Source organism: Squalius cephalus (genome assembly GCF_949319135.1).
Source record: "Squalius cephalus genome assembly, chromosome: 11".
NCBI classification, from domain to species: domain Eukaryota; kingdom Metazoa; phylum Chordata; class Actinopteri; order Cypriniformes; family Leuciscidae; genus Squalius; species Squalius cephalus.
This window is the reverse complement of record NC_137132.1, coordinates 4374753-4385312: the sequence shown is the minus strand read 5'-3', so window position 1 is coordinate 4385312 and position 10560 is coordinate 4374753. Positions and strand designations below refer to the sequence as shown.

At 37.1% G+C, this 10560-nt stretch overlaps 1 long non-coding RNA gene across 1 annotated transcript; it reads left to right on the top strand.

Annotated features, from left to right (window-relative positions):
* Positions 1 to 1427: 1427 nt before the first annotated feature.
* On the top strand, positions 1428 to 9869 carry LOC307167519. Its single transcript, XR_013822814.1, has 3 exons — positions 1428 to 1599; positions 2843 to 2919; positions 9635 to 9869. It is a non-coding gene; the product is annotated as an uncharacterized lncRNA (long non-coding RNA).
* Positions 9870 to 10560: the final 691 nt, after the last annotated feature.

The following is a 10560-nucleotide window of genomic DNA, read 5'->3' as shown; positions in this document are numbered from 1 at the left end:
CGAGTCCCTCCATCACTCCACCTGCCCTTACGAGTCCCTCCATCACTCCACCTGCCCTTACGAGTCCCTCCATCCCTCCATCACTCCACCGGCCCTTACGAGACCCTCCATCACTCCACCTGCCCTTACGAGTCCCTCCATCACTCCACCAGCCCTTATTGCCTCAGATTGTGAAGCACAACACATCACACAACAACCTCAGCACCTTCAGCCTACATACATGATTGTAGTTTCAATAAAGCTTTGTTTCATGTGTTGACTTGTATATGCATTTGTTTATTGTGTGATGGTGACTTTGATTCATTCTTTTACTAATTTATTGTAAAAACATTGTTGTCAGTAAATAAAATATAATTATTTAATTAATACTTTTTTTATTGTTTGAATGAAAATGTAGATATGTTCACTATATACACATCTAGAGTGTATTCATGCATAGCTATTTCATATGACATACATATTAATGATACTTTACCAAAGATACATTTTTTGCATATAAAATCAACAGTTTTCTCCAAAGGCGAATCTTTGCACAGCTGCCCTTTGTGCAAACATTCCAAATGCTGAGGAAAACCATTCTAGGTAGAGCTGTCAAGTTACTGATGTTATGAGGTATAGGCTCTCTCTCTCTCTCTCTCTCTATATATATATATATATATATATATCATGGGTTTGAAATTTAGAAATTTAAAAAATTTATACACAGGAAAAAATAACCTACAAGGTTGAATATATTAATATATATTTTCTTAAATAATTCATTATAATACATTTTAAAAAAATGCATATTTTGTTATTTATAGGCCTGAGGGATGAAAAGAGAGTTAAATTCAACAAGAAAAAGAGGACAACAAAGCAGTAATTTCCACCTTTGCTTGTGGTTTAAAATGTTTGGATATAAAATAAAGAAATTAGCAACATATTCAAGAGATGACAATTTTGAGATTTCGTAATAAAAATAAATAATATCGTTAAGGATAAAACGGTGGGTCACATTAGTAGGGTTAAATATAAGAACTTAAATCAACCCTAAATGTATTCACAAAATAAATGGGCAGCAGTTTCTTCAAAAGACCACAAAATGAGCAAGTTTAATCAATATCAAGATATTTACAGATAGATTAATTAAACGTGTCGTTCAAATCTTTTAAGTTGTTGCGCTTGTGATAACGCGTCGTGGGTCACATGATAACGTCAACATGGCAGATGTCCGGCTCGCATTCATACTCAACGAGATCTTGCTATAAAGTACCTACTCTTTTAGCGCTCGTTAAGTAAATACTTATTGAAATTAAGTACCTACTCATTTAGTATGCGGTTTCGAACGCAGCCTCTGTCTGTAAACCTATTTTCTGATTCACACTCCGGAGCAGAAGGTGGCGGTAATGCACCGATAAGCTGAATGCCAACCGCCGTAAAATAGCAACAAGTCGAAGAAGTAGAAGTTCCTCATTGAGAGGTTTTGTTTTGCCCCGCTGAACATCTCTGAGCGTTTCTGCCTGTGTTTTTGTCTTCCCGTGGATTACTCTTGGACTGTTTATTCTCTTCGTGATTCTTTGCTGCCTGCCCTGGACTGTTCTCTATTGTGGACTGATTTATGTAAGTTTGCTGCCTGACCTTATGCCTGTTTTTAAATTACGAGTTGCTTTGTCTCTACTGTTGTGTTTGCTGGTGATTGACCCTGATTGTACGACCAAGATCACAATAAAGCTGCAAATGGATCCTCACTTTGCTGAAGCCTCTTTACAATTAAGGGAAGTATTTAGTTTATATTATGGAAGTGCCAAACCGGAATAAGGTTATGTATGCGTTTTTCTGCCAACAGTTTAATGTATTTTTGGACTTCTATTTCTTTTAAAATCCACATATCATTTTGGTGGATTGAGTCTGTGGAAATGTCGTTTAAATGGGTTTAACTTTCATTTTGATGTTAATGTATGTTTATAGCCATATGTGTGACCTGTGTATTAGATGAATTGCAGTTACTGTTAGGGAGGATCTTTTCTCATGCATCCTTCAGCTGAAAGACAGTGAATCTGAAGACGTGTCTGTGTGTGTGTGTGTGTGTGTCTGTGTCTGTCTGTCTGTCTGTCTGTCTGTCATCTGTCAATAAACTGCAGATGTGGTTCATTTGTGTTGCTGGGTGAAATCTGCTATATTTAAAGACTTTTTTTTTTGACAACATTCACTGGTGTGTAATTTTGATTTGTGTTAAAGTTTAAAGACAAAACATTTAGCCTATTATCTGAATCACCAGATTCTCTTGTTTAATTCTATAGTTATTTTTTACACAAAACATAATTTTCACCGTTAAAAATAATGATTTTATATATATTTTTAATTAGCCTAGTTAAAATGTTTAATAGGCTGTATTATTTGATGCCAATCATAAGAGCTGTGAAATATTAGCAAATAATCTAGGAATATAAATGCACTTATATCATAATCTTGTACAGCAGTTGTCATTCACATTTTGACTATTGTTGAAGATTTTATTATTTAGATAAGTAATTCAGCTATACATTTGTACACTATTATTTATTTCCTCTGTGTGTGTCTTTGGTTTGACTTTGGAAGCCTGAGAGCAGGAATGTGACACAGCAGAGAATGCTATTTCAGTAAAGTCACATGGTGCAAACTATCACCCAAAAATAATCTATAGAATGCATTATGATGTAGGTATATATATATGTTAAGCTGGACACTTTTTCGGGAGCGCCTGGTCTGCAGAGGCGGCGTTCGGCTTTGTTGTGAAATAAAGTCTAATATTTCTGGTATCAAAGATCTCTGAAGTCATTTCCCTGAAAAGAAAGAATTAAATTACAACATTTTGGCACCCCAGATGGGACGTGGCTTAGGAGCTGGTGACGAACCGCAGCGGGCTTCTGGACGAGCGACAAACAAACAAAGTGGCCATAGGTAAGCAGTTTTTTCTTAAAGGAGAACTCCGGTCAATTTTAACATTGAGCTCATTTTTTTGTAAATTTGGAGTGCTGTCAATACAGAGAACAACGACAAAAATCGGTGTTGCCTACACCGTGTTATCGTCTTTTTAAAATTTGCACCCTGTTGACTTCAATGGGGCAAGTTTTAAACCTGCTTTTAGCCTCTTAACATCCTTGATGTGTCATTACAAGTGCACAGCTAATGTGAGTGATTCCTTTAGAGTGAACACGAGTGAATCTGACTGCAGTAGATGTGAAATTTATGGATAAAAATGATGTTTATTCAGCCAGCGCACATACCTGTATTTACATCCTGTTTTCGGTTGAAGTCCACAGTAGTCGACCCTAAAAAAACTTTTTTTTTTTTTTCGTTTACTTCTCATCTATATTTCTATGCTGTGTTTTGGGGGATATGAAGTACTTTTTTTTACCTATTTACTGCAAAATTCCTCAACTACACCATTAGCATACATATTAAATATAAAAATGTTATGAAAAACAAACCCCACATTAATGATGATCAAATTTAAATGAGTTGTTTCTGGATATTTTTGCAGATAATAGTTTTAGCCAGAAAGTGTAATTATCATATACTTCCAGCAGAGGCCCCATATAGATCCATTCATTTTTCTGGATGTGACTTATTGCTCTTATAGCAGCTTTTTTATGAATTATATTTATTTAAACATTTTAAAATACATTAAATCAGTATTTTGTCAAAGTTTAGAATTTCTTTGTTGTTGTTTGAGGTTTTTTGAAGGGTCTTGTTATTGCAGTAATGCTATATAAATTTGCAATAATGTCACATAAGTTGCCACTAAAAGAAAATACTTGATTGCAATTACATATTATTTAAATAATGGAAATGTATAAAATGATTAACCTTAGAATAAGAAAGTAATTTTTAAAAAGTAAATAAAAAAAAAAACAGCTAGCAAACAAAAAGCTAGCAAACAGGCGGATAGAAATAAGAGTATACACACCTGTGTGTCTGTGTGTGTTTGTGTGCATGCACGTGCATGTGTGTGTGTGTAATCATGTTCTTTCCACGTTGCATTTGTACTCTCATACCATACCTTCATTTATGTGTGAAAGTTTTTAGATTTATGCAGAAATGATTGATTTTATTTCCCAATTTCTATAAAAATGCTCTCTATTGCAGTCACACCTCTCTCTCTATGTGTGTGTGTATTTGTGTCTGTGTGGGCGCATATGTGTCTGTGATAATGTTCATTCCACATTGCATTAGTGCTCTAGTACCAGGCCTTCATTTATGTGTGAATGAACATTATCACAGACACATATGCGCCCAATGGAAAGCATTTTTATAGAAATTGACAAATAAAATCAATAACTCCAGCATAATGCTTTCTATTGGAGTCACGCCTGTGTGTGTGTGTGTGTGTGTGTGTGTGTGTGTGTATGTTTGTGTGTGTGAGCATGTGTGTGTGCAAGTGATCATGTTCGTTCCACATTGCATTTGTGCTCTAGTACCAGGACTTCATTGTGGTACTGAAATTTTCAGATTTATAGATTTTTTTTGACAAATGAAAAATAAAAAAAAACATTTTTTTTTTTTTTTTTTTTTTTTCATTCATTTCAATGTGGGGTCATATTGACCCCAAAGGTCATGAGTGTGACTTTTTTTTAATTTTTTATTTTTTATTTTTTTTACATACCTTTAGAACAACCAAACCAAGCCCCGTTTTTTTTTTTTTTTTTTTTTTTTTTGATTAAAGAAAAGTCGCTTGGGGTCATATAGACCCCAAAGCACAAATGAGGGTTAATATATTATATCTGAAGACGTCTAAAATTTGTATCTCGTTATCCCTGAAGACAGAGTGGAAAAAGTATTCCATTGCAGATAAATAAGTTTGTGTTAAGAGAAAAGGCAAGTTTGGCAAGGCAAGTTTATTTATATAGCACATTTCATACACAATGGCAATTCAAAGTGCTTTACATAGAAGAAATTAAAATAATAAAAATAAATAAGAACAATTAAAACAGTTTTGAAAAATAAAATAAAATACAGTACAAGTACAAACAGTCGGACGAACAGTGGCACAGTGCTCATTCAGTAAATGCATAGTTAAACAGAAGTGTTTTGAGTCTGGATTTGAAAGTGACTACTGTAGGAACACATCTGATCTCCTCTGGAAGCTGGTTCCAGCTGCGGCTGGCATAATAGCTAAAAGCGGACTCGCCATGCTTAGAGTGAACCCTTGGTATTTCTAGCTGATGTGATCCTAATGATCTGAGTAATCTGTTGGATTTATATTCAGTGAGCATATCTGCAATATATTGAGGTCCTAGGTCATTGAATGATTTATATACCAGTAATAATACTTTAAAATCAATCCTAAATCTAACTGGGAGCCAGTGTAAAGACCCGAGGACTGGTGTGATATGTTCATATTTTCTGGTTCTGCTTGTTCTGTATGAGCTGCAACTGTCTTGTCTGAGGAGTCCGTTACAATAATCCACCCTGCTGGTGATGAAAGCATGAACAAGTTTCTCTAAGTCTTGTCTGGAAACAAAGCATCTAATTCTTGCAATATTTTTCAGATGATAGTATGCTGATTTAGTTATTGCTTTGACATGACTACTGAAACTAAGGTCTGACTCTAGTGTCACACCAAGATTCCTGACTTGATTTTTAGTTGTTTGACCCCTAGAGTGAAGGTATGCGTTCACCTTGAGAACTTCATCTTTGTTTCCAAACGCAATGACTTCAGTTTTGTCTTTGTTTAACTGAAGAAAGTTTTGACACATCCAACTGTTGACTTCATCAATGCATTGGCACAGGGAGTCAATGGGTCTGTAATCGTTAGGCGATAGGGCTAAGTAGAGCTGTGTGTCGTCTGCATAGCTGTGGTAAGCAATTTGGTTCTTCCTCATTATTTGGCTCATCGGGAGCATATACAGGTTGAACAGGAGTGGCGCAAGAATTGAGCCTTGAGGGACTCCGCATGTCATGGATGTCCACTCAGACTTATGGTCTCCTATACTCACATAATAACCTCTCCCATCTAAGTATGACCTGAACCATTTTAGGACTATCCCAGAAAGCCCCACCCAGTTTTCCAGCCTGTCAAGAAGTATGTTATGATCGACAGTGTCAAATGCAGCAATGAGGTCGATTAGCACCTGCATTGATAATGTGCCTGAATCAGTATTTAAGCGAATATCGTTTATTATCTTTATGAGCGCTGTCTCTGTGCTGTGATGCGGTCAGAAACCAGATTGAAAATTGTCAAAGTATTATTCGAGCTTAAGAATTTGTTCAGCTGATTGAAGACAACTTTTTCAATGATCTTGCCTATGAAAGGAAGATTTGAGATCGGTCTATAGTTGCTTAATATGGTCTTATCCAGATTGCTCTTTTTCAGGAGGGGCTTGACAACTGCAGTTTTCAGGGAGTTTGGAAAACTCCCAGAGAGAAGTGAGGCATTTACCACTTCTAGAAGATCTGCTTCTAAACTGTTTAACACAGTTTTGAAAAAAGATGTGGGAAGCGTGTCAAGAGCGCAGGTTGATGTTTTAAGTTGCTGAATGGTTTCTTCCAAAATTTTGCCATCAATTTCTTTGAAATCAGACATAGTAACTACTTTCTCAGGTGGTCTGATCTGTCTGACCCCAGAGCAACTCAAGGATGTGCTGATCACCTTTCTGATATTATTGATTTTCTCAGAGAACAAAGAAGCAAACTCACTGCACTTGTTGTCTTAGAGCATTTCACTGGGAATCTGGCTTGGGGGGGTTGTCAGTCTCTCTACAGTAGAAAAAAGAGTGCGAGTGTTGTTTAAATTGCTGTTTATAATATTTGAGACGAAGGTCTGTCTAGCTTTGCCTACTTCCATATTAAAAGAATGCAGGTTGTCTTTGTAGATGTTATAATGGACTACAAGTTTTGTCTTCCGCCACATGCGCTCTGCTTTTCTGCATTGTCTTTTCATATTTTGCACTGCTGTTGAGTTTCTCCAAGGTGCTTTTTGTCTGCCACTCTTCTTCCTGACTTTAACAGGAGCAATATCATCAATTACACTTTTAACTTTTGAGTTAAAAGAATCAAGGAGAAAATCAACAGAGTCAGCAGATATGCTTGGTGTTAAGGATATAGCCTTCATAAATAGTACACTAGTGTTCTCATTTAAGCATATCTTCTTGACAGACACAGATCTAGCTTCAATGGCAGGAGAGATCAATATATCAAAGAAAATACAGAAATGATCAGACAGTGCTACATCCTTAATAACAATCAATGAAATGTTTAGACCCTTACTGATAAGTAAATCTAGAGTGTGTCCACGATTGTGTGTGGGTCCATGTACATGCTGAGTCAGATCAAAAGTTTTTAAAACAGTTTTGATTTCTTTTGCCATATTGTTTTCTGCATCTATGTGGATGTTATAATCTCCAGCAATGGCAAAACAGTCAAACTCTGAGGTAATTGTTGATAACAGTTCTGTAAAGTCCTCAGCAAAGGCTGGAGAGTATTTTGGAGGCCTGTAAATAATGATAAGTAAAATGCGTGGAGCACCTTTTAACACAGTACCCAGATATTCGAAAGACGGGTAATTCCCAAATGATATTTGCTTACATTGATAGATATCTTTAAAAAGAGCAGCTAGACCCCCACCTCTCTTTAACAGCTCTGCAGACACTCATAAAGGTCCTTTCACACCGGATGCGTAACGAAAAAGCGAAACGAAAAAGCGAATAGTTCGTGTGCGAATAGTTCGCATCAAAACCATTCACATCAGCCGCGACGCGAATTTGCGACGTTTGTGACGTTCAGAGAGCTTCAACATTCCAAAACTTTCGCGCGAATCGCGCCGACAGCTGAGAAAACATGGACACTTCATCATCATCATCCAGTCATAGTCATAGCATCCAGTGAAGACGAGCTTTTCATTTTATTTAAAAGACAGAAAAGAAGGTTTTGGGTGCAGCCAATCTTACAGAACAGAGAGTCTGAAGGGGAGTATGCTTATGTGCACAGTTTTTTTTGCGTCTTCAACTAAACACAGTTCGTTTTGTAATGTAAATACACATTACATGTAACACACGACGTAAGTAAGTTAAAAATCATTCGACTAGAAACTGTAGATATCAAAGAATGTAAAAGCAGCCCTAAATAGTCTCACTACATTTTGTTACGTGTTCAAAGTAAACACGGTCTCTGTCTCTATCTTTGACGATAATAGTGTTAACTTTCTATCCCAAATGTAGTTTAGCCTGCTAGCCTACACAGCACAGGAGTCAGGACTATACAACGACTAAAACTATCACACAGTATACTCACAGTCAAGATAACCGAGTTGGTTGGCAATGCTACGCCACACATTGTCTTTCAAATCGTTGTCCTTGTAGTATGTGATTGGCTGAAGCCTTTTCTGTCGCAGCAAAAGTAAAAAAAAATCGACATCGAAGCGAAAAAAATAAAAGTCGTTTTTTCGCCGCAGCACATTCGCGTTCGGTGTGGAAGCACTCATTACACAAACAGCTGATCAAAAAATAAACCCATCGCGCAAATTATTCGTGCGTCAAAATCGCGTCCAGTGTGAAAGGGCCTTAAAAGTAAAGTTCGGAGGGGCTGTTTCATTGAGGACTGTTGCACTGCAGCTGTCTTCTAGCCAGGTTTCATTTAGAAGCATAAAATCCAGGTTGGTTGTGGTTAAGTTGTTGATTAGAAGTGATTTATTTTTAAGTGAGCGAATGTTTAAAAGTGCTAACTTAACAGTCTTACTTTTTGTCCCCACAGCAATCTTAGTTTGACATGTAATAGGCACCAGATTAGTTAGGTTTGCTGTACGGCTATTGAAGGCCTTAGACTTTCTATCTTGTAATAGAACAGCAATAGAGAAAGATACAGGCACACTGGGTTCCCGCTTGTTCTGTAAACATTTGAGAAAGTTACTGTTATCATAGCGGGGACCCAACACATATCACTGAGAGCTGGTATCAGTTGTTTTAGGTTCACCTCGAGCTGATGGAGGAGGGTGTGGGCCCTGGCGTTGTGGCAGAGGCCGAAGAGCTCTCACAGGAGGGAGAGGGTGAGCTGGGCCCGCAGGCTTTGGTGGTTGCAGTGCCTGCCGTTTTTTGGTTGTTATCTGGGGGCTTGCAGCAAAAGAGTGGGATAGTTTGGTTCCAGCATACACCAGTTCTTCCATTTTCTGTGAGAAGCACAGAAGTGGGGATGCTGGAGAGAGGGATAACGTGTCTGGTGAAAGGGGCTGTTGCTCAGGTGTTATGCGGGTGAGCCCAGTTTGTTTTTGATGAAACGAAACCCGAATTTTTTTTTACTTACTTTTGTTTGTTTAGTTACATAAAGCCTATTACATACAGATGCAAACAATTACGTACATCTGTACAATAACTGTACCATAATAACAAATAAAATGACCATTTCACTGACAATGTGTGATTTTGTGAGTAAAAGGTTTCTACAGATCTAATAATTAAAATAAACAGATTCAAATAAAGCAAACGTATAGTGAAATAAACTTTGTGATGATGCTATAGTTTGTTTCAGCCTGTTGACACCAATAAAATGAGCTTAATGTGCCAATTTACAGAAGATCTCAGACATCACCATAATGAATGAGCTGAAAACAGGGAAATTTTTGGAGACAAAGAGGTTTTTCAGCAGCAGTTTAACATGATGACTCTGTACTTTTTAAATGCAGATTGGATAAAAACACAGTGATCACAGTTCACACCTGCAGTGAAGCCCCTCCCACAACAATTCACCAATAAATACTGGGAATATTCCCATCATCCTACAAGAGAAGGACAAACTCCAGGAGTAGCAGCTGAAATCTGTGTGACTGTTAAAGATGGAGTTTATTAAAGAGGAGATTGAAGACATGAGTGATCCAGAACCATCCAGAATAAAACATGAAGATACTGAGGAACAAATAGGTTGGTGTCCATTCTTGATTCTTCATTGTTGACTGCTTTGGTAGATGTGAATTAATAAGCAGTATATGGATGATAAATGATGGAGAAATGCATCCAAATGATCATAACCTTGTATATAGCAGTTGTCAAACATATTATTATATTAACAAGTGAATGACAGAACAAAAAGTGAAAGATCTGATCTCTGTTGCTTTCTGCTATTAAATAAGGGTTCACTTGAACTGATTCTAACTTGATGTGTATTTTAGACCAGGTGAGAGTGAAAGAGCAAAGACAAGAACTGAATGAAGAGGAGGAGGAACATCGTAACTTTACAATTAAAAGAACAAAAGCCAAAAAGACGCACACCTGCACTCAGTGTGGAAAGAGTTTCACACAGAAAGGACACCTTAAGACACACATGAGAATTCACTCTGGAGAGAAACCGTATACATGCACTCAGTGTGGAAAGAGTTTTTCTCGTTCATCAACTCTCAGTTATCATCTGTACATTCACACTGGAGAGAAACCGTATACATGCACTCAGTGTGGAAAGAGTTTCTCACAGAAAAGAAACCTTAACATACACATGAGAATTCACACTGGAGAGAAACCGTATACATGCACTCAGTGTGGAAAGAGTTTTTCTCAAGCATCAACTCTCAGTGTTCATCTGTACATTCACACTGGAGAGAAACCGTATACATGCACT